The sequence below is a fragment of the Molothrus ater genome, chromosome 3 (assembly GCF_012460135.2).
Source record: "Molothrus ater isolate BHLD 08-10-18 breed brown headed cowbird chromosome 3, BPBGC_Mater_1.1, whole genome shotgun sequence".
NCBI classification, from domain to species: domain Eukaryota; kingdom Metazoa; phylum Chordata; class Aves; order Passeriformes; family Icteridae; genus Molothrus; species Molothrus ater.
The window spans coordinates 62,930,279-62,955,762 of NC_050480.2; the positions used below are offsets into that span (position 1 = coordinate 62,930,279).

Sequence of the window (25,484 nt, forward strand, 5' to 3'; positions counted from 1 at the left end):
AGCCTTCCACAGCCTGTAACAAACCCTTTGACTGACATTCACTAGATCATTCCTGAAAGAAGTCACAGTTGCTAACTTTATGGCTCAGCTTTTCAGGGACAGTATTTGGAATGAGAAAAGTTAATGCCTTTTGAATTTAAACACAAATTTACAGTAATTTTCCAAGTAATTTTTCATCCTGACATGCATGTGCAGCAAGCTCTCACCAGATTCCATTTATCCAGATACAAATGCTAGATAAGCAGAGAGAAGAAAATGGTTGTGACTTAATCTGGACTCAGTATTGCTCTGCATCTTATATTTCTTGTTTACAACTTCCATCTGAAAAGAGAAGTTGATTTGCAGAATTGTTGGACAGTATTTCAAAAGGTAAACCCCTATATTGAGGTCTTTGGCTGAGACAGAAGTGGAACCACGCACTTAATTTTTTTTCATTTCCCTAGTAGATTGAACATCTCCACGGTGAAAAAGACTGCTGTGTAACTTGATTTCCAGTGTCTTACAGTTGAGGCAAGTCTTTAAAACTTTCTTTCTAAACGTCAGTTTAGGAAAAAAGTTTTCTTCTGAAGCCTCAAGGCTTGAGAACTGGAAGTTATTTATTAATACTTAACATAAAATGTTAGCAATGTACAACTCAAGTAAGGCTTCCATTAGGTTTTTATTTTACTGTCTTATGAAGTCTGAACACTAGGTACTTGTTTGTCCCTGTTCATAAAGCTTTTGGTCACATTATCTTACAATCCAGCCATTTTAAAACTCACTAGTCTTTAATCTGGGGTTATTTGACTTCCCAGTATCTTCATAAGCAGTCTGTAATCTTTTTCCACACTGCAGTAAATTTTTCCTCCAGCTAGCTTGCAGAAATCTGGTAATTATCAGCTCTGAGACAGGTCAAGCTATTTAAATCTTCCATGATGCAGTTCTCACCCTCCCCTCTCCAGAAAAACATTGCACTTTAAAACCTCTCAGGTACTGTGAAATGTTGGGAATTCAGATCTCTTCCCATATCTCTGAACTAACCCCTCAAGCTCCAGCAGATTCTGTTCCTCCTGAGCCTCATTCCCTCCTCCCCTGGGCCCAGAGATCCCCCAAATGTCAGAGTTCCAACTAAGACCTAGTGCTCAGGGACTAAGGGAGCACTGCCAACAGGAAGCATCTGATTTCCAGCGCTTTTTTTCCACAGCTTTCACGGAGAGGCTACATAGTTAGCAGCACCTCAAATCTGGGCAGGAGGCCAAAGAATAAAGTTAGATAGCAGTTCCTATCACTGTTTGTTTTGACATCCCAGATGCCTAAAAATCACATCCATCACTGGTCTCTTCCTCTCATGCTCGAGCAGCAGGCAGCCCCACAGCACTCCCATACTCTTATAGGAACTTTGACCACTAATAGTCCAGTTTTGATGTGCTTTAAGAAAAATAATTTGGGATGGGGACTCTGTTCCACAGCACATTTACAAGTAGGGGTCGCAAGGCAGCCCTCATGTAACAATACTTTTCTGATATGAACTTAATCTATCTTCTCTGACTTCCTATTTTATTCCCCTACAATGGGATATGCAGCAGGGGTCAACAGCCCTGCTTGTGCTGTTGGTCTGGCTCTTGTAAGTCTGAAGTGCAGTCTCTGTGAACTCCAGTTACAACAGACCCTGACTAAAGCCTGAGTCAGCTCCCCAAGGGATACCAGTGTGCAGATTTTCCTTAAGACAAACAGCATGATGCAAAACAAGAAACTTAAAATGACAGAGGAGAGACAAAGGCAGGGGGACAGATTTCAAGGCAATACTCTCCTGTTTTTGCTACCACTGTTTGTCCTGCCTGAATGGCCAGCATTTGAAGGTTATCTTTATTGATTCACTGTATTGATCCCTATGAAAGCAAGGGACAAATCAAGACACTGAGCTTGCACAAATGTTACCCCTGGAACAAGCACAGGCAGCCAGCCACAAGTAGGCCATCCTGGATCAAACACTGCAGAGCACCTCATAGCCAAATTTTATGCAAGCCTTCCACCTTTAAAAATTATTACACTACTTAAATAACTAAAAGTGTTCCTGGAAGTCCCAGCTCTACACATACTAGGATCTCCTTGAATCAAAAGGAGATTCAAGGCCCTAAGAGGCCTAGCTTTAAATTAATCCTCCTTGAACCAAGGATGGTCTGAGATATCTGTATTTGTAATGAAACCAGCTAGAGTAGGCAAGGTAGATGACATTTCAGAGAGCATCTATAGAGATTAATGTCATGGTTTAGGGCAAATTTAGGAGGAAACCTCCAAATGAGGTACCTCCAGAAAGCAAACCCAAGCAGGCTCTCCCCCAAGTGGCTGGGAAAAAAATTTCCTTGCAGAAAAATGGAAAAAACTTTTTGTTTAACAAGAAAAGTATGCACAAGCATAAAAATTAATAATATTAAAAAATAAAACCTCTCTTTGTTCTGAAGAGATGAGAAATTCAGCAAGTCGTTGTCGTAGGCTGTAGCTCAGCTTGCTCAGTCTCTCATCAGTCCCTCCTGCACTGGAAAAAGCCACGTCCCAGGCCCCAGTGGGCCACAAGTGTGAGCTGCTGGTGCTCCTATGGGTTTTCAGTCCAGAGCAGGTTTGAACAGTTCCAAGAAAAAGAAAAAACATAGTCCAGGGAACTTCACTGCCTCAGCTAGCTAAAAAACACTAACTGAAAAACAAAGGAGAGCTTTCTCCTGCTGTCCATCCATGCTGCAGACAACACAGTCCGGGAGAGAAAAATGCTGAAGCTCTCTATGTTTTGAAAACAACTGCCTCAGACATTCCACTGCTTCTCCTTCTCCCCCCACTTCACTCTCAGATCTAGTTTTAAAGGTGCAAAACTTATTTCTAGGCTAAACAGAAGAATGGGCATACAAGTCAGTATCATAAAGTCACCCTAAGACAATTATTCTTCCAAAGTAATATCTATTCAGTTAGCGATATGCCATCCTTGTGCATCTGATTCAATTGACACTCAGTGTTTTGGATGGCTGAGTGATTTTCCTTCTTAGGCCCTGCAGGAAGAACAGATGGCACAGTCAGCACACCAGACATTTAACAGACAGTGATAAAACAAAGGCTGGCATCAAGTTTCAAAATTAGGTTTTGATAACTGATCCCCATAGTATATTTAAAATTAAGCTATGATAACTGAAACCATCTTCCATTCATGATCAATGGTTTTTCTTTCTTGAAAGGAAAATTCAGACCTACATTCATATTGACTACAAACTGTTAAAGACAGCTTGCTTTGCAAAAAGCACAGAAATGGTATCCATTTCTTATTTGCTTATGTATGAGGAATACTTGAAAGAGACTTTTCCAATTAGACAAGATCTTCCATACACCTTGAATATGCTTGGTGTTTGGTAAAGACTGTTTTCTCATAATATGAGGAAAAGTTACAAACTTGGAAAACGTATATTTTAAACAAGCTATAGCATTGTTTAGTTGAAATAGCATTCAATTAAACTTACTATTCTTTAAAAAATTCCAGATTTAAAATGCCTGAAGCCATAAAAAACCTATCTTAAAAAAAGGAGGCAAAAAATATCTGAGTTGAAACCCATTTCTTAACCTGCTAACAATGAGTTCAGGCCAGATTAACTTTGTAGAAGATGCTGAAAATCAGGTAATCTTTATATTGAAGCTTTCAAAAATATGGTAGATTTGTAAAAAAGAGGGAAGGGGGTTTCATGGGCTGTACACCTGGGAGAAAACTTCATTGAAGTTTTAGAACAGCCTGCTGGGACCACGTCTTAGTAATTATGGAAGTTCAATGGTAAGAAAAAAACCCAAAGTATTTGTGTTCATTTGGTCATCGAAATGTAACAGTTTTACTCTAAAATGAAAAGTAGATACAAAAACCTATTAGCACAATTTTCTGTGCTTCAAAGAAGATTTTGTTACATAGAAGTTCAGAACATTGTGACAATGAAGGCTCATAAATCAGAGCAAAGCATGAAAAGAAACTTTCATCTCGCCGGAAGCTAGTTTAAAACCACATACTACATGCATGATTTACTTATTCTAAGGCCTCTATTTCACGCAATTTCACATTCCAAACATTAGGACCTCCATATAATAACTATTCTATCAGCTCAATTCCAGAGCATGGCAAAGCTTTCTTCAAAGCAGAATTGCATTGTTTTGCAGGTGCCTTGCATTGGTTTATTCTTATCAAAAGCACAGTGGAAATTCTTTGCAAAGTACCAGTGAGCAACCCTAAACATATATTTGACACAGAAAAGTAACAATGTTCTCATTAAGCTTTAAAATTAACATTATTTTCAATATTAAATTAGATTAGTCTGCTCTCAAAGCCATTCACAGATATGATTTGAATGGATAAAAAACACCTGCTCTGTGGGTGTGGAGTCTGTCATATCATGTCTCCCCATGCTAATCTCCATTTAAAAACTCTCTTCAGCCTGTTTAAACCCTAAAACACCGAGACTGAAAACAAAACAAACCAAACTGGCTAATTTCAGTGTAATTTACCTGAATCTGAATAGGTGGAACTGTAATATCCTATGTCTGTACCTGATCTACTGTTCTCATTGTTTGTTCAGGCTCCCATAAGTTTTTATGAAGAGAAAAAAATTACTTGATTTCCAGAAACATGCCCAAATTTACTAGTTTTCCTGTATTGTCAGAGATACTAGAAAAAAGCAATGATTTACTGAAGTTTCCACAGGATTTTGCTATTTCCTTTCCAGCTGGGTTAAAAGTACTGCTGAAGCAGCCACGCACCAGAGTTGAGTGGACAGCTGGTGACTGAAAGGCTATCTATGCTGTAACTGCAATTGCAGCTGTCATCACCTTTGGTAAGTTAGTCAAATGTAAGCCCTTATTGAATGTGCCTCAATGTTGTCTGCTGTGCTAGGCTGCTTATTCTTCCCCACACAAATTGACCATTAAGTTGAGAACCTCCTGCAACTGGTAGTTTTCTGTATTATGCAGACGTAAGAGCTCAACACAGAGCATCTTGACTCCACGGTTCTGGCAGATTCTGGCTGTGGTTTACACATATTTGGTGCCTTATCCTGGAATTTTAATGTAGTCTCAACACTGTCTCTTTCTCCTCTCCCCTGCTCTAGATAAGAGCTACAGTCATAGCACATCTATGGGTATGGGCTAATACATCTTTTGGGGACATAACAAATAAATATTCATTTGACTTCACTCTTCATCACTAGGGTCTGTCCTTCAGTGCTGGGGTACAAGTGTCAGGTGTTCTTAGAGCACCTTATGATTGTAGTCATAATTTGCTGTATGAGCAAAGCACTTGAAAATTAGAAAAACATGGAATCATTTAGGTTGGAAAAGATCTGTAAGATCATCAGCTCCTGCCATCAACCTAACAGTGCCAAGTGCACCACTAAAACATGTCCCTAAGCACCATGCTACTTGTCTTTTTAAAATCTCCAGGGATGAGGACTCCACCACTTCCCTGGGCAGCCTGTTACAATGCTTGACCACCTTTTCAGTGAAGAAATTTTCCCTAATATCTGATGTAAACCTCCCCTGATGCAACTTGAGGTAATTTCCTCTTGTCCCTTTGCTTATTACTTGGGAAAAGAGACTGACCTCCACCTGGCTATACCATCCCTTCAGGCAGTTGTGGATAGTGATAAGATCTCCTCTGAGTCTCCTTTTCTCCAGGCTAAACAATCCCAGCTGCTCTTCATATGACTTGTCCAGACCCTTCACCAGCTCAATTTCCCTTCTCAGGACATGCTCCAGCACCTCAATATTTTCCTGTAGTGAGAGGCCCAAAACTGGACACAGGACTCAAGGTGTGTCTTATCAGTCCCGAGTACAGAGGGGCAGTCACTGCTCTGGTCTTGCTGGCCATATTATTTCTTTCACAAGCATGACATTACTTGCAAGTATTATGAACCAGAATCTGTACTCTGAAAGCTGTATCCTATGTTCTTCTTTTACCAAGCCAGTAACGCACAGTAGGACATTCCACTTGCACATTTACTAGTTACATTCAAATAATCTGTCTTTTAAAGAAACAAAGGTTTTTCTCCATGCTATTGTTAAGACACTGCTGCTCTTAACTTCAACTAAGTGCCGCTCCTTCACAGAGAGAACACTGCAAGAATCCTAAGAACATGAAAGGCTCTACTTCAATAGCAATTTCTCCCCGCTCTGTCTTCCCTTACAATGCAGTGTAATTCAATGCTTTTCACTCCCTTACTGCTGTGCTACCTCCCACACTAGGTTGCAATAACTATTAGATCAAGGTAAATTGGATTAAAAAATACACACACAAAAATAATTCTTTAGACACCTGGGGGGGAGTGAGCTTTTATCCTGTATCAGTTCTATAGTCCAGTTCAAGTAATTCAGATCCAAAAGCAGTTGCAGCATCCCAGCCAAAACAATGTCCTAGCACTGGAAGTGAAGAGCTAAGAAGCTTGAGTTAGGGCACACTATACCTTGGGATTCTCTCCACCCAGCAAAGGATTTATGAAGAGAGGTGAAGCACAATAAAAGCCAATTAAAGACAATTCTATTTTCAAGTACTTAAAGTACTTGAAAACAGATCCTGACTAAAGGAGATCTCAGGCTTAGTAACTTTATTATACAGACTAATGCCTTTTCACAACTATTCAGCAGACTACTCAAAATCCAGCTAGCTAAAAAAAAAAGCAAAAACAGTTGAAAATTTTATTATTACTGCTGTAAAAGCTGCATTTTAAAGATAATAATGAAAATGCTAAAACTAAATTTCCTTTCCTGTGTGCATTTCTGTTGAAGCCTGTAGTAGATACTGTGGAAGTAAAATGAAAGCATTGTTTGTGTAATAGTCTTAACATTACCCTGAAAGCAAAACCAAAACACAAATCTACTCAAACATGCAGCCATAGTAACCATCAGCAAAATCTCAGGAAAGCATAGTTTCATTATTCCTATAGACCTGAAATTTTGAATTAAATTTTAAAATAAATACAAATTTAAAAATTTCTGTTAGATCTGTGGAGTTTCTTTGAAACAGGGGAGAAAATATATGACCATAGCAGATTACAACTATGGCTAGTTGAAAAGAGTAAAATCACTTGTATATGCAGTTGCCAGGTGGTCATGAAGTGCAGAGCTCCCCTTTGGAAGGCTTCAAGACAGCAAAGGCCACAAACGCAACTTACTCTAACTACAGTTTGCAGAATGGCTTTCTATGAAGTATTTTCTTACTCTCGTTGTGAGGAAGGGTATTTCTACTTAACATCCACAGGACATCATACATCATGTGTATGAGATCAGTACCCCCTGCTCCTGACCCTACATTACATGGCTGGCATAACCAATGCCATTCTATAAGCCAAGCAGCTGCTCTCTGTAACCAAGTAGGTAATGTATTTGTTCACTTTCCCTCATTATCAGGCCCTGAAGGTCCTATGAACCAAGCAGACAAACCAAAGAGATTTCTTCTTCCCCTCCCAACCCGCCTCAAGGTTGCTGGGTGCCAGGATAATTACTCCCTTGCCTGCCAGCCCTGGAGGCCCCAGGCACCCAGCCAGGGAGGTGCTGTTGTTGACCCTGAGGGAAGCCTAACAGCACACAGAGCTGTAATTGTAAGTTAGGTTGTATTATAAATGCTGTATTAGGATACGTCTTAATTGGAGTACCTTCATTCTCCTTCTAGAAATCCAGTGCCATTCTAGCAATAAATTCTTTGATATACTAATTTTAATAGTTTGCTAAGAAAATAAGCTTTAATTGCTACTACAGGTTATCATCATGATCATCCTTCTGCCTAAGATCCCTAAAAGAACCTGTCTGTCCCCTTAGCATTGGGGGACACAGGTATAAATATCTCAGGACTGAATACATGAATTCAGTCTGTGTGTATGTCATATATATATATATATATCTACCAAGCAGTGGGAATGCCCAGTTCTTAATGGAGTCTTCTCTGCCTGGACTAGACACCTTTCTTCAGACTCCAGGGGACCACAGACCAATCACATCCTGTACCACATACACATTCTACAAGTTCAGCATCTTGCCCCAAATGCCAGCGTCAGAAGTGAACAAAGCGTTCCATACTATCAGTCTCAGAAGTTACCAAGGTCATTGTTTCTACTATAGCTCAGACAGCTCAGTTCCCCTGGAAAATACTGTTTTTACTACCAGTGTAGAATAAAACAAAGGACAACAAGACATTCCTCTCTTCTCTGAAAGATGAAGCAGCACTCTGGAAAAGCTGCTGTCACCTCAGTAATACACCAGTCCCCATCCTGCTCCAAGCTGCCAAATCAGTTATGGCAACAGCTGAGCTTTCCACATTTAGGGCGTGTTAGTTGTAGGACTCCAGTTTCTGACTCATCCTCACTGACAGGACAGCTGGAGAGGTTAAAGACATCTGACAAAGGCATTTTGAGTCACCCCACTATCTAAAGGATAAAATCAGCATGATTTGAATCAAGAGTCTAACCCTTTAAATACTCATTTGAGATAACTCATGTAAGCCATCATTGCTATACTTATTAACTAGCACAAGGATTTGAAGAAAAGGCTGCATCATAGAAGAAAATAATATCAAATCAGTGAAGTAAGTGAACATGCTTTTTCAAAAAAGCTTGGCTAACCCACCAAGATTTGGATACTGACATGCCAGATATGACATATTATGCGCAGGTATTTAAGCCTCATTTTCCTGAGCATTCTTACAGGGAAGATCCAAATGTGGATGCAATGCTCATTTGAGTGTTGAAGGGTCCTAACACAGTATTTGCTGTGGTGATACAGATAAAGTAGCATCAGTTCTGCTGGTTCCTTCTTTCTTGATGTAATCTAGGTTTGTGCCAGTGACATGGTGCTCTGCTCATCCCTGAGTGGCTGTTGATGAGAACAATACCAGTGCAAAGCTGTTTATACTGACTTAAACACATACAGAATTCTCATTTCAAAACCTTTTCTACCATGAGGGAAAAGGAACTGTGTTAGAAGACACCAATACTAAATACCTAAGTATTATTACATTGAAGACTGTGGGTGTATGCAGCTCTATTTAGATACTGGTCTGGATCTGGTAAAGAATACAGAGATATTGCATTGAATCAATTACTCAAGACTTTTTTTAAAGCCATGCGTAGGCATTGTCAGACACCACAAATTTAACTACAGTGTTACTCAATTAAGCATGTCATACACTGACAACAAAAGTTTGGGTTTTTTTCAAGGAAGAATAAAATGTTTTGTTGCTGCATAAACAAGTAAAGGACCAATTCTTAATTTATAGTTTAAAGGTTTATGGCAAGAGTCAGAGGCTGACATACACGGTATATGCCTGGCCAGTTCTGTGTACTATTTTATCTCTTTTCTAAAGGGAAAGCTTCCTAGGGCAAGCTGTCAGAGCATTGGTAAAAATGGAAAGAGCCATTACATCTAGCCCTACCACCTGTTTTCTTTTTCCACTGTGGGATCACACGATCTATGACTTGCTTAAAAGCAGTTTAAGTTCAAGGCTCCACCAGTGGAAGCATTACTTGTGAAGTATGCTCAGAAATCCTTGGGAGCCCGCTGCAAAATCTGCAGTTTGTGAACTGCAGGCAGCTGTAAATTTGTTCGTATTTTTAGATCAATAATTACTGAGGTAAAGCAAGAAGTAGCAACCTCTGCTGCTTTGTAAATATACAATGCTTTATATCACGACATCCCAAAAGAACAGTGCTGTTTTGGATGAAGATTATCAAGTGAAAATCACCCACCTCTCAGAAAATATAACTTGCTAGCTGAACAGGAATATATCCTCTTTTAGGCTTCTTAATTTCTTAGTGTCTTGGAAAACACATTCAGATTCTCCCCAAGTCTGAGACATTTCACAGACATTATGCCTGCCCTAATCAGAAATAAACTTTTGCTCTTTGCTTTCCACAAACCACAAGTCATTTTAGCAGAAACAAAAATGTCCCCCACAGACATTATCAACAACTGTCACAAATGCTGATTTTAGATTAAAAGCTTCTAAATAAGATTTTTATTAAAAATAGAGGTTGGTTGATTTTGTAGTAGTAGTGGAATGTGTTTGGGCAAAATGAACCACAAAATTTTATGATTGATTTTTATTGTTAATGACTTCACACAACAGTATCTTAGCATCATCATTTGATGTAGTCTAAAAACATTTATAGGCAGATGAACTGTAAGGAATGTGACCAAGGAAAAAAAAGCCAGCTCATGCTGTAGGATGGAACAGATAGTTCTAGCATACTAAAAATAAAAAGAAAGCATTAACTCATCATGTGCTGTGCAACCCCAAATTATTTAGAAGTGTTCCAATAAAAGGTAACCATTATAAAAGTGTAGAACCTATTAAAAAAAAGCAACCAAAAGTGACTGAAGCCAGCCACATGTCTCCTTGCATAAAATAAGCAGAAGTTTTAACTAACAATTTAGTTTCTTTGATTTTATGCACACATTAGGATAACATTCATCCAGTTATGGAGTTTTTCTTGGTAACATGATTAGTAACCATGCCAGACAGGAGTTGAAATGCAAGTGATGAGCAAATTTTGGGTTGTACACAGCCCACAGCTGTGTTTTTCTTAAATGACTGACTTGTTTTGCACATCAGCTGTAGTAACTTCAATTTTAACCCCTGTGTTCATATTACTGTGCTGATGCACATTCTCTCTCAAACTGTATGAGCAAAGCTGTAAAAAAGGAGAGTTCTTCACTAAAGCAAAGGATCCTATCAGCAAGTCAAATTGTTTGATATCACAGAATCATGTCATTTCAACTATATGTTAATTTTCAGCATTTTTGGAAGTCACAAGCAACATGGTGTGCCTCTGTGTGCATACACAGTAAACAGTCAACAAACAAATAATTTTCCCCTAACTTTACACTGAAAATAGGAACCAGATCTGGATTATTTCTTAGAATGTTTCAGCTAATGATCTTGCAATTGGAGGGAAGCCTAAGGACACTTAGGAGAGGTAAATCTTTTAAACAACAGAAATGCTTCCAACCACAACAGAGTAGACAAATTCTGCTAACTCTAGCAGGGAAGTTGGTGAAATAATTTAATGACACCACAACCTTCTGCAAATCTTGATCTAGTTTTCACTTTGCTTATAAAGTGCTGGCTGTTTCATATACCCTGCAGCAGAGATGTGAAATCAGTTAGTTATACTCTGATTTCCTCAGAATTGGCAGCAAGCTTCTCAATCTCAGCCTTCGTGAAGTGCTCACTTGTACTATTTGGGTAAGCAGCTCCAAGAGCATACAGACTGCAAGCACTACATTTTCTTAAACTTTTGTTCTGTTCTCTTGGAGTCAAAACACAGTGGTTTGCCTATCAACTTATTTGGTCTTTTGATTCTAGCAAAGAAGTTAAAGCATGGCTACAAAATAGGACACATTTGCTCAACAACTTCTGAACACCAGCCCACCAGAAAGCATGGAGGAAAATTTATCCATGTAAAAAAAAAGCTTCATTAAATTACCATTCTACAAGATAACCTGACATCAGTAAAAACATATGCCAAAGATTAAAACACTCTTAAGCATATTCTAGACAGGCAGTTTTAAACCAAAAGACACCTGGTTCAAATTTGTCGGATTTTGCCTGGCACGTCTCAAGTATTACCTGAGCTGTCTGAAAGAACAGCAGTTGATTCAAAACAGCAACAGCATCATGTCTTTGTTTTGTTCAAGGAGGTGTATCTCATTAGCATGTCAGATGGTAGTTCCAGAGTCCACAATGTACGTTCATTCTAGCATACCCATATGCTGAATACTACTCAAATTCTCTTTTAAGAGCCTAACTAGAATACCTGTTCTTAACAGAGAAGTTGCACTAACAACTGGCACGTGCACTCCTTGGGTAGGGAGCCAAAAAAGCCCATTCCCACTTCAGACCAGCACTGAACCCAAGCTGCCATTCTGAGGCCTTTACTTTTGTACATGGCAGAACTCCATACTCAACAGCAAGAACTGAAATGCATCTGTCTCATGACTCACTTGGAGCAACTGTTTGACCACAACAACTTACAGTGACTGAACACACTGTCCTCATCACTGCCCATTTCTGCCTTAACTCCACTTACAACAAAAACAGAAAACCCAAGCAAACAAAAAAACCCCAAAATTCACTTTTCAACTCATAACTTACCAAATAAAAACAAGTAATACCCTGAGAACCAGCAGGTCTGTAAGGAAAGAGTCTCCACAGAGCCAGAAAAATGTTAGTGTTTCTCACCCTTGTTCTGTCGCCAGAAGGGACTCTTCCCAGCCTCCTTGTATCTTACTAGAACTAGCAAAAGCTCTATTTCTTGTTCTTATTCATGAATAAAAAGGACAGGTAGGGTTATGGAGCAGCACACTATTCTTAGCTATCTCATTACTCTTTTTCCACATTCAAACATATGTAATGTCAACTGATCCTTCCCAACATGCCCTCCTGCCCCACAGAATACTCGTCCTTTCTCCTACTACTAATTTTCCCCTTTTTAGTGCAAAATCAGTTAACTCAAACCAGCTGTGATCACAAGCTCAAAAATGCTGAACTAGCTGTCATGAATCAGGGCAACTTCAGCCACAGCTGAAGGCAAACAGGATACAAGAAGGAAGGACATTAGTTCAGCTTGGTTACAGAAAAGCTCTCTCCTCCTTGTTACACAATGCTAAACTTCAAGATCAAGCTAAGCTTCCTTGCTTAGCTAGATCTAAAAATTCTGGAACTGTTTTCCTCCTAAAATTAAATACACTGCTCTTACTCTTTAGCTGTCCTTTTCTGTGTTTGAGATGTGTCTGCTCCAACTCTTCATTTATCAAGACCACCAACTCCAGCTTCAACTTTGGCTCTGCTTCCTGTCCCATGACATTAATTTTCCGAACTCTGAAAGGAAAAAAAAAGGCATCTCAGTGGTTGCTTTTAGGCAAAAAAACCCTCAAACAGAAACAAACAAAAAAATCCCAGCCCCAAACTTTTCCCTGTACAAGGCTGCATTTTTCTTTGAAACAATTAAATCTTTATTCTGTGTAAAGCAAAATAAAAATAAAATTTATAACTGTATGGCCCTATTTAATTTATGTTGCAAGGAATTATTGAAGTTTAGCTTAGATTATACAAGAAATGGGAGGAAGACACTGCTACAGTCACAAACAGAAATGACAATATTGAATAACCTCTAAAATGGCCTTGGTTCAGCACTGCTTAGGGACAACAGAGAGGGTAGATCTTCTTTGAATGACAGAATCAAGTAGGTTGGAAAAGACTTTGGACACCATCAGTCCAGCCTATGACCTAATACCACCTTATCAACTAAACCATGGCACTAAGTGCCATATCCATTCTTTTCTTAAACAGCTTCAGGGACGGTGACTCTACCACCTCCCTGGCAGCTCATTCCAGTAGGAGGTTTGCTCTTAAGTGTAGGTATTACAGAGCATATGAGGGCTTTGAACTTCAGTCATTAATAACACAGATGAGTTGATCAACATCAACAAGGATCAAGAATGGGCTTCCTAACACTGTATTTCCAAATTCAGAAATTTGATTCATTGAATTTACCAAAATCCCTTTTTCAGAGAAAGGTAAATTTTCTGACATTTTGATCTTCATCTCTACATTTAACAATATAATTTTTGTCATCAGGGTTGTTTAGTGCTTTTACATGGTCCTCTCATGACTGCAGCTCTAATGCCACCAATTAATTTTTCTGCTCTTTCAGTAGGGCATACTATTTTTATACAGTCCCTCAAAAACCCTCTCCTCTCTGAAGACTCCAAACCCAATTTCTTTCAATATTTTAGTTGTATCAGGAGTTTAAAATAAATAAATCTTTTAAAATTGATTTTCTAGTCCCAAAAAAGGATCTGGCACTTTAAAGTTCAGTAGGGAAATGAGTGTTCCCAGGTGAAAATCCAAAGGATTTAAAAAAAAAAAGTACTCATTTAATTTAAAATTTTACCCGTGCTTGCTGAATTACAGCCCCTTACAACTAGCATGTAAAAGATTAAACTCAAGTTACATAACATTCTTGCTCAATAGTTCAGATATTAAGTAGCATAGCAAGACTTTATGTAGGATATCTTTCAGGAAGTGAATATTTTCCAGATGAGTCTAATAATAAAGATTACTCCTCAATTTCCAAATATTGAGATTACTGTGCTAACAGTATAGTGTGACTACTAAAACATTTTGTTAAACTTTGAGATTCTTTGTCTCAAGACAGAACAAATGCCAATTCAACACTTCATAATATTAACTTGAAGGTTTAAAAATAAACACATTTTCAAGAACAGCAAGTTAGAATGACCATGTGTAGGTAGTAAGAATTACTGTCATATGTGGCATATTTTCACAATGCCATGAAGAATATGCTTTTTTCAATCAGATATTTGACCCTGAAAAATATATAGCAGAACACATGAGAACTCTTCCAGTTAAGCACCTGGTTTTTCCTTTTAATTTAAACACCCACACCCCTTAACACTGAGACTACCCAAAAACTGCATTGGTACTATACAGAATGGAGTGAGAGCACTCTTACAGGGAGGTCACAAAAGTTACTTCATATTTTTCAGTGTATACACTCCTTGTTGTTTCATATTATTTAGATCCTCATTGGCCATAAGAAAAACAAACACTGCAAAAACTCCATTAGCTGCATCAGTATTAAGTGATGATAGTTATTACTAACCCAAAAAGCTAATGAGAGTTAGAGCCTAGGGACAAATGAAAAACCTCTGAGAGGAAGAATTCCTTCCTCAACATCTTTAGGCAGGATCAAGTAGAACTGACTGTATGAATTAACTACTATGTTAATTGTAACATCTATCCATAAGCTGTGAATTCAAATGCAGACTGAGTGAGCTGGAGGCATGACAGCACAAATTTGTGTTGAACATCACCAGTTACTCTAGAGAGGAGCTGTAGGTTCTTGGGGTTTGTGATAGAACAGTTACTGGCTGAGAATACAGGGAAAACAAAGAAACAAACAAAACAAATTTTATGGGAATAGAGACCAGTAGTTTTCAACTTCTATCTCAAGGATACGGATTAATTACTTTTAAGGGACCTGCAAAAGACATCTGGTAAAAACCAAATCTAAATCTATTAATATTACAAGTGCTGTATGTGTATGTTCTTACCTACCACTTTCATGACCAGTGACACTAATTGAGAAAATGGCATGAATCTGTGTCAGGGGAGGTTTACGCTGGATATCAGGAAAAGGTTTTTTACCCAGAGGCTGGTTGGGCACTTGAGGGCTCCCCAAAAAGGTGGTCACAGCATCAGGCTGACAGAGTTCAAGAAGTGTTCGGACAACACTCTTAGGCGTGTGGTTGACTCTTGGGGTTCCTGTGCAGGGCCAGGAGTTGGACTCAATGATCCTGATGGGTTCTTTCCAACTCCACATATTGTAAGATAACAAATTTTTCAGGAGTTCCTTTCAGAAATAGGCTTGAAATAGATTTAGACATAGAATTCAAACAAATGGTTTGGAAAAAAGTGTCTCTCATTTAAAAGCACTTGTGCAGAATTATAAAATTTAAGTCACTCAAATAGCTATGAAGCAAAAGGACTAAAACCCTGCTAGCCACACATTTAGATTACTTGACTATCAAGAGATGAAATTTCCTAAACTGGATCTGAAAAAACAGACTGAAATTTTAAGAGGAACCCATAGAGATACTATAGTAGAGATACAGACAATGCAGAACACCTGGCCAAATGTTTTCAGAAAGTGAAAGTTTCACTATTGCTTTCATTTAACGGTTTTGTTTGTTTGGTTGGTTTTGTGTCAGGCCAAGAGTTGGACCATAAGATTGTAATGTGAGGGTTTTTTTTTGGGGGGGTGGGGAGGAGGGAATGTGATCTGGAGAACAGACCACTTGCCACTCCAGTTAGTAAAAGTAATTTTTCCTACATCAGTTGAACTCCAGATGTTCATTCATAATGAAGCTAAGCAACATGTGAGTTATTGTTTTCAATAAGACAAAAACCTCAGAATCATGAGGTGGCATTAACTATATTAAATTCCTCTGTCCTAACATTAAGAATACTGTAACTTCAAACCAACAAAAGAGGTATGAATCAGAAGAGTACTGATACCCAGGCAAGGATAGATAAGGTAAGGATAACCTACTAGCAACTGACCAAAATTCATTTAATATATAATTTTCAAGAGCCATAATAAAAGCCAAAATAAAAGCCTTGGAGAAGGCTACAGCTGGAGGTATATATATTACTTATGAGAGTATTGTAATTTCAATAACATCGAAAACACAGAGATCTGACTTCAGATAATCATTAGAAGACTTGAGGAATGGTTGCACATTTTAATAGAAAAGTAAATGCACACAGTTTATGAAAATGTATATTTTTGGGCACTATGGCTATATTTTCCGCTCTTACAAAAATCAGTTTTCTCAATAACTAATTAGATCACAGTTAAAAAACCCCAAAAACTTACATAATGAACAGCCGTGTGCCTTAAATTGCCTGCAAAAAAAAAATACTGCTAATGAAGCAGAGGTACTACAGGGATTGTTGACAGTATGAAAACCACCAAAGCAAAGGTGTCTTGCTGGCTCCCTCCTCTTGATCATTTTAACTGCCCAGACAGGTATGTCATATTGATATATCTTATATACAAACACATTTATAAGATAGGGAAAGACATTAAATATTTAACCTGAAATACCTCAGAATAATCAGGTATAAGTAAAGAATTCTGAAGAGAAGCAGTATTAACCTCCACAATATTTTACCTGTTTAAGCCAAAACTTGTCTTGGAAATCCATACAGCTGGCAAACACAGGTGGACACCAGTATGCTCCTCTGTGTCAGAAGTACTTAAGTAAGCTGAACATAATGACACAATTTTAAACCATAGGAAGTTTTATGTTTCAGCATCACTCTGGAGCTATGGTTACTCACTGCCTCAACAGAGCTATTGATGCCTCATTGTTTCTGCATTAAGATCAATAATTTCCTTTCAAAGGGCTCTTTTTCCCTTGAAAGTTCAAGGGAAATATTTCAGTGGATCTTAAAAAAAGCCTAGCATTTACAGAAGAAAAGATGAAGGGAGATTGGAATGTTGTAAGCAACATTAAACTCTTTAAAACAATCATGCTCCTGTAAAGCCTATTTACATGAAAACAGAGATCTGTGGAGATAAAACAGGGCAAGTAAAGAGACCATTACTGACACATTCTAACACTTCATTAGTTAAACTGCTTTTAAGTGTAATCGTTATCTCAAACAGGAAATAATCTTGCATAAAGTAGACCTTGTAAAGAAGTTTCTAATATCCCTCACTCAGTAACTGGAAGGCAACAATAAATGTTGTCCCATGAAGCATTGTACTGCTGATGCACACAAATTAGTTTTAAAGCAAACATGACATGGTGATAGATTACACCTGCTTATACCTGAAACATGGATGACCTTTAGGTTCCCAGAGTTATAAATCTGGGTTTCACTTACTAAAAACGTGCTCTAAATTGATGGTGAAACACGCCAGAGGCACTGCAAAGCAAAATTTTCCACTTTAATTTAGACACATTTTGTTTCCCAATTTAATTACAATTCACATTGATTAAAGAGAACTTTACATCTCAAGTATAAAACCCCCTAGACCTGAAAAGAAAGGTGCATATGGCAAACAAGAGAGGAGGGAAATGGTGTGATTACATAGAAAAGCATGCTGTTCAGACTTGATAATGGTTACCATGTTGCTGTACATTTAGACCGTGAAAGCTCCAAGTCAGGCAGTGTTTCTATGGAGAGGTAATTCCTTTTATTAGATTAACTAATGTAGCTGGAAAAAAAACCTGATGAACGTCTGGGCACATAAGCCTTCTGAGGTCACCATGTGACCAAAAGCTTGTGTGACAGCCTGTCCCATTATAAACCAGTGTAATAAAAGACAACTACCTCCCTCCACAAACCTCAGCTGATATATATCATTTTACCACACTTAGTCTCTGCAAAGAGATGATAGTGAAAAATCAGGATACTGGTTTAGCAAGATTCATGTACTTTCATAATGCAGAATCTCTCAAGACTGTTACAGCACTTCATCAAAATGTCATGCACAGCAAAAAATCTAGGCCAAAAAAAAAAAAGCCTTGATATATCAGAAAGCGTTACATTTTTGGGAACTCCCTAGATTGAGAAAGCAGCACCCTTACACTCTTATGTTAATTTTGTACTGTGGAAAAAGGCAGCAGGAAGAAATAGAATCCCTGGGGACAGGGAAGAACTTCATTATTGTAATGGTGTTTAATAAAAGAAATTTTTGTATTACAGAAGCTGTTTCTCTTAGAAACCATGAAGATGCGTGGGAGAGGAAGTTGGCTAACAATCATCATGAACAGATGATTCACCTGAAGAAGCAGAAATTATGTACATCCAAGGTACTGACACTGACTGTCTCCTGAATTAGCTTTAAAGATCAACTCTTCAGGAAAGTGTTCAAAAGCTGTGAAAAGGTCTCAGTGAGGTACCAGCTCTCAGCTGGCTCCTTGGCTTTCACTACTAGGGGTTCTCCAAGAATAAAAGTTGTAGAAGAACATGCTATACAGTTCAGATTCCCTGACTTTCTTTTACAAGGTGTTAAAGTCTGCTTAAGAAATGTATTCTCATAAATCAGTTGCACATCAGACTTAACTGAGTAACTGCAACAGGCATAAGGCACTGCAGGCATGCTACATTTTAGTCACCTTCAGGCATCTCAAAAGATGACATCTAAGCTAATGAATCTGGATTCAGGGAGCCTTGAACATCTAAAAAGTAATTTATTGCATACTGGAAGAAGGTGACTTTAGAGATCTAATTTCAAGTTTGAGTTCTTCAGTTTAGTAGTTAGACTATTTCTTGTCTACCATGCTTGATATCTGGTCACAAAAAAAGTTATTACTAAGTTGGTTAGTATTGGGATCCTAGAGATGTTATTTAGGAACGTGGTTCAACATTGCTAAAAAAGGGCAGTGCTTTACATAAATTAGCTGCAGTGGCCCAGCCTATGAAATGCAGTACACAGTAAGCTGTTAGCTACCACATTTCATTAGCAAATCTGTCCAATCCCATTAAGCAGACCCCTGTGGCAATCAACAGTGGTGCAGTTTTATGATGGGATCGTTTTCCAGAGAAAAATTGGAATTACTGTTTTCCAGCAGTACTCAAACATACAAGGATTTTGACTGTTGAGGATGATGGTAGAGAAAACAAGCAACCTCCCACCTATAAACCAAGAAAGAATGCACATGCTCAGCTCTGAGAAATACCTACTTTAGAAGGCTTTAACATACTGTTTTAATGATCAAACTCTGGAATCAATTACATTGTGCTTTCCTTGAACCTGATGAACTAACACCTTGTCAATCTCCTCTAGATCATGCCTACCATTTTCTATGCAGGATAAAAGTCCCTAAAACAACCAAAGTGGTTGTTCCCACTGAATAAAAGCAGTCCCTAAAACAACCAAAATGATAGTTCCCATTGATTAAAAACAGTGGGAAAGAGACTAAACAAATGCTTAACAACTTACTTTAGTCAGTATCTTGTATTGTATTGAGGACAGCTAAATGAAGTAACACATAGACTCCCAAGCCTCAGAAGGTAAAAAAGCCAAGTTTATTAAAAACCACACACTTTTTTAGACAATTATGATACAGGTGGGCCTGGTCTTCAGTCAATATCCCTCACACCACTGGCTAATTGGACACACCACCCTTTTGTAAACATCCTTATGAGAAAACACCACCAGCTGCAAAGATTAGGAATTGTTTTAATTCCTTCTCTGAAATTTCCCAAAGCTTCACAGAGCAATGCTTGGGAAAGTTTATCTGACTTTCTTCTCTGTCCAGCTCTCAGCATCCACAACATCTCCCTCACTTTCTCAAATGGTTCATGGAAAGGAAAGCACGTATCTGTGGCCAGTGTCCCCCACTGTGATTAGCCTAACAGCATTTTGTAAGTCAAGCCACCGAAGCAGTCCAGCTGGAGGACGATGGTCCTTCTCGGGCGTCCCCGCCAGCTATCCAGCACCGCTAGCAGTACGGAGGCACTATCCCAAGCTCCGTGGTTTGGGACAGCACCTAAGGCAAACACTCTGTGCTATGACAGCAGCGTGACCTTGTGGTAGGACGTGGCTTGGCTTATGGCTACAGTCAGCAGAAACAAGAAGAAAGCGCTCGCCAGCTGTGGTGAACCCAGGTTCATTGGGTCCCAGGTGAACCAACAGCCAAAGAGGGAGGGGTTGCAACAGCTTATAAGGACGGAGGGACACAGGGGAGTCAGTCCTTGGACGAATAGAGTTTTAGAGGGGAGTGGGATACAAAAGATTGACTTAGGGAGAACACCAATGGAGATAACTTGAGGGTGGGGCCCTGGCCCTCTGCTGGAAGTTTCTAGAGAGTTCTAGAGAGAAGGGTGGGAGCATCGAGTGACGGACAGGGCACTGGGGAGGGATTTGAGAAAGGGTACATTGATCTCCAAAGCAACTGAGGAGGAGTTGGGATAACTGGCAGCACAAAGGAGGGAAGGGAGAACCAGGGCAGAACCATTACATGATAGGGGGAAACAGAACAGTCCAGCTTATAGAGACACAACACAACAAGCCACCATTCTCTGTGTCTGAACAGAGAATTCATTCCCTCCCCCCTCCCCCATTATCAGGTTCCAAAGGTCCAGTGAACCAAGCAGACAAAGCAAAGAGATTTCTTTTTGACCCTCCTGACCGTCTCAAGGTTGCTGAGCACCATGACAATTGCTGCCTCCCCTGCCAGCCCTGAAGGCCCCAGGCACCCAGCCAGGGATGTGCTGTTGTTGACTCTGAGGGAAGCCTAACAGCCCACAGAGCTGTCTGTAAAATCAGCAGGTTCTAAGTGGAGAACTTGGACCCAAACTGCTGCTGGACTGAGAGACTCAACACCTCCCCATGACTAGAGGTTTGAGGGAGTCACTGTATTCTTGTATATGAATGTGAGTCTAGATTATGATTGATATATTGATATAGCAAACCACATATTAAGACCTGACTTGACCTGCAGAGAGTCCAGGTGAATAGAAATTGTAAAATTAATTGCATTGCAAGTGTTGTATTATGGAGTTATAAATTGTACTACACTGATTCTGCTTCTAGAAATCCTGTGCCTTACTAACTGTAAATTCCATTCTATACTAATCCTAGTAGACTGTGAAGAAAATAAAGTTTTAATTGTAACTACAGGTTAGTGTTATCATTGTTATGCCCAGGATCCTTAGAAGAACCTGTCTGTCCCCTTTGTGTCATATGACAGAACAGCAAGCAAATGAGCTTGAAGAACCAGAACAAACAAGTTTGTGCACTTCTAACATTCACATTAACTAAAATGAGGTCTTTAAATTCCAAAATAAGAACACTGTTTATACAGCTCTTTAGACACAGCAGTTAGATTTGCATGAACTGTCAGCATTTCAGGGTCAGACACAAATTGTGCCAAGACAGCAATTTGTGCCTTTGAGCCTTTACATTTTTAACTGAAGATAATGTGTTAGGTGGCTCACCATGAAAAGTTTTTTTGTACCACAGTGCCAACAGAGGACTACAGAGGCTGTAGCCACAGTGTGCAACCAGAAAATCTTCATAGTAGCAATACTGACACTCTCCAGCAACACCCATAAAGGCCTCTTATATCTTACAATATGAATATGACTGACCAAGAATCCAAGGCTAGAAGATATCTGTATCTGATCTGTGAGATCGGATGCTCTAAGACCAAGCAGATGTGTAATATTTAAACCAAGGAACAAACTAAAGCTATTATTACCTAGAAGTAATAATAATAGTAGTAATTGAAGTTACTTTTCTTTTTATTTTTCACAGCAAATTTTCCTGACCTTTATTGAAAAAGGTGTTGCTGCTTTCTAGAACCATATTGCTCTTGCTTAGCAAAGCCCCATATTGTATATGTACATATTGTATACAATATGTACTCATATTGTATAAATTGTTGAAAGTAATTTAAAAGTAATGAAAAACACAAAGTTTAAGGTAAATGGCATGTCTTTGTGTGCAAATAAAAAGGGAAAAAAGAAAACAGTTAAGACTTGCATCAGCCAGGAGAATAGTACATTCAGCTGCTGAAACTGGACACAGATGTGGCCAAAGTTTTGACCTTTTATGAAAAAGAAAAAAACAAAACAGACTGAAGTTTTTCTCCAGAATATGACTAGGAGGTAGGGAGAGAGAGAAGGAGAGAAAGAAATCTCCCTTTGGAATCTGAAGGTCCTTTTCAAATATTCTAAAGTCTAAATGGCAATTGAGGTATCCACATTTTGACAAAGACCCAGAGTGAAAAAACCCAAACACCTCCCACTCACCACAAAAACCTGTCCCCACTAAAGCCTTTGGCCTATGTTCTTCACTTCTGTACAAAGATAGCACCTGGATTCTCAGTCCAAGTAAATTGCATTATGGATCCTGATACCCCTGAGGAACTACTTTGAACACAGTCTCTAATACATAAAAGTTCTTCAGCATAAGACTAAAAACTCAGTGCTTTGAAAAGAATGACACACCTTTACTCCAGCCAAGGACCCCAAACTGAACAACTGAAGAACTGAAAAGGACAGAGTTCACAGCAAAGAAAACTTACAGAATGTTATTTGGGAGCAGAAAACAGTTAGAGGAGAAAGTTAACAAAGGAACTGAAAGATGAACATATGACAATTGTACTCTGCCAAAATCAGAAGGGCTTCTGTTACATAATGTAAACATAAACATGTACATGCATTCTTTTTCCTCTCCCAGAATCTTATCTTTTAGTCAGTACAAAGTCCTTTTCAATTTATTTTAAGCTTTTTATATCTGTTTCTGAATTCTGCTGCTGAATTACCAAGCATAACATATAAAATATTTTTTACCTGTTAAGCTAAGATGAATGCGAAAATTAAGGTCAGAAGTAGTCAAGTGACAAAACACCCAAGAAAAACCAGCAACAATGAAAAAAAAACCCCAACATCAAAACCCAAAGACAAAAACTTTTTTGCTGTCTTAGGGTAAATAAAAGTATTTACAAAACTTGTCACAATATTTGGAACTGTTTTCTTGCATTAGGATGTGACAGACTGGTTGCTCAGACAATTTATGCAAAAAGAAAATAGAATCACAGCAGGTTCTTCAAATGTATCTATAAAATGTTAGTACAACATTTTTACTGTGTTGACTTGCAGCTTACATGTGTATGACATGCTCCTAAGTTTTACTGTAATCAACAAAGAGAAACTAGGTATGAAAACTAATGTGAAAGAACACTGTGAGAAGTTACCATAAAAAGATGTTTCAATCTTGTAAGAGGAGAACCAAAGTAGGAACAGATTCAGCAGATCAATAAGACCTCATTGAATACAAAGTAACCTGTAGCACATGAATAAATTAGACAGTACACATGATGTCCTGTAAGTGGAAACGGTGCATTTTTCTGCAGAAAAAATAAAAGGAACAGTCTTTTTACTGACAGGTTAACAACACAAGCCTTTAGACCAAAGCAAGTACTTTTTGTCCCAAGGGTATGTAAGGCTTTAAGGCAAGCCTTTAAGTACTGGGCTTTGAAGCTGTAAAGATTAATCCTGCCTGTGCAGCTAGTAATTGTCCTCTGTGCCTGGGCTCTGACATACTACATTGGACAAGACAATCAAGCAAATATACCTACAGTAAAGCTGATAGAAATGTGACTAAGACAAACCAATGTATTTATTATGGTAACAGTCTTTTATAAACTCCAAAATGCCAGATTTCAGCATGTAGGGGCTTAATCTTTGCACAGGAAAATAATCAGACCCAACTCAGAGGAACAGAGGATGCAGAGTAATTAGTTCGGTAAAGGCTAACCTATATAGAAGATAGAACAGAATCTACTAAGATAGATTCTTAGTAACTCTTCATTACTAGCAATTATTTGAAATAACCAAAGTAATGTAACATTTTAAATAATAGTAATCAGTTTTTAAAATCGAGCTAATTTTGTGTTTTCATTCTTGCTCTGTACTTGTCAGAAAGCTTAGCATGTCTTTCAAAACCTTATATTGCCTTTCCTGCCAGTGGAATGGCTGAGCTAGTAAAACAAATGGCCAGAATGGCACACTGCTAATCTAACAATTTGGGCCTTATATCTGAGATCTGGTTTAATAAACATATTCTGTTTTCAGCCTTTTGAGTCGAAAGAACAGCTTTAGGTTTATACAGTTTAGTTTCTTAAAAAAAAGCCAACCCAGAAAAACAAAAACCCAAATCAAAAACCAAAAAACAACCATTCAATCCAGTATCTGTCCATACAATTGCATTCAATTTTTCATTCCTATCTCTTGCCTTAGAAGACAAAAGGCAAACTAATTCTCACCTTTTCAATGTGAAAGTTAAATTACTAGACTGTGCTTTCAGTCTTCTTGACATTATAATCCAATTCTGGATGATTACTTCCACTTTGATGTAGTACTCTGATTGAGAATGATAGTGTAGAAGCACTGAGTGCTTTGGCTACTATCTTTTCACCTAAGAACACAGAGAGTCCTTAGCTATTTTAGAAAATGGTATGTTGTTTAAAAAGAATCATCAATGTGACATCATTACTCAAATGGACCGAAAGGTAATCAGTAGCCTCAAAAAGACTGTCATTTTCCCATATTAATGAATTTTGTTCTCTTAATACTGTTTCAAAAGCAGAATAAAATTGACAAGAAAAATTGGCATACATCTTTCCCAAACTGTTTGTGAGACTCAGTCAGAATCACTAAGTCTTTACTAGGAGCACTCTGTGATGCCTTGAAGTCACTGACATGATATGAATCAAGAAAAAGACAGTAGGCAAAGTATATCTGAGCCTTAAGGAGGTGCTGATGGTGGCTGAGCTTACTTGAAAGACAGATCTGATCAACTGTGTTCAAAATTACGTATACTAAGACTGCAGTTTTAGTACAATTTGTTAATTTGTTTAAAACAGAACAATTTGTGGGGTTTGGCTGTCATTGCTGTGGAGAATTTTTCCATTCAAATTATATGAAAAGAAATCTGAGTTATTTTCTTTCTAGGTCTCTTTATTTCAAGGCAGAAGATAAAAGCAAACAAAAATTCCTCTTTTTGTGATTAAAAATATTATGTTTGGTGAAGATGTTGGAGTACAATTTTATATATGAAATAGCCCCCAAAACAACTGGCCCAAGGGAGCCTCTTAAACTAAAGAGATATGACATAAAGGCAGTTTCAAATGAAAGTCTTTTTGGTTTAGAGAAAGACGTATTCAGGTTAGTCTTTCTAAGACTAAAAGTAAGCGTGTTTTTTACGTGTGCCTCTAGGTGGTGCTAACGCTATTCCAGTGGTTAAAACCACAGTTTTGGGAAACATTTCAAGCACCAGCAAAAGACTTCTGCCCCCAGCTTTTGAGTAGAGGGAAGTGCATCATTACAAGAGAGCGCATATTGATGATTTGCAACTAAGGAGAATACCCACAATTAATTTCTGATAAATGTG

The 25,484-nt window shown here is 38.3% G+C and overlaps 1 long non-coding RNA gene across 1 annotated transcript in view; it reads left to right on the forward strand.

Moving 5' to 3' along the window:
* Positions 1-4,720: 4,720 nt before the first annotated feature.
* LOC118685177 (uncharacterized) overlaps positions 4,721-25,484 on the forward strand; it is a 129,685-nt gene continuing 108,921 nt past the window's right edge. Inside the window, exons 1-2 of the long non-coding RNA XR_004979939.1 lie at positions 4,721-4,829; positions 18,284-18,390. This is a non-coding gene — a long non-coding RNA (uncharacterized LOC118685177). The remainder of the gene's footprint in view (positions 4,830-18,283; positions 18,391-25,484) is intronic.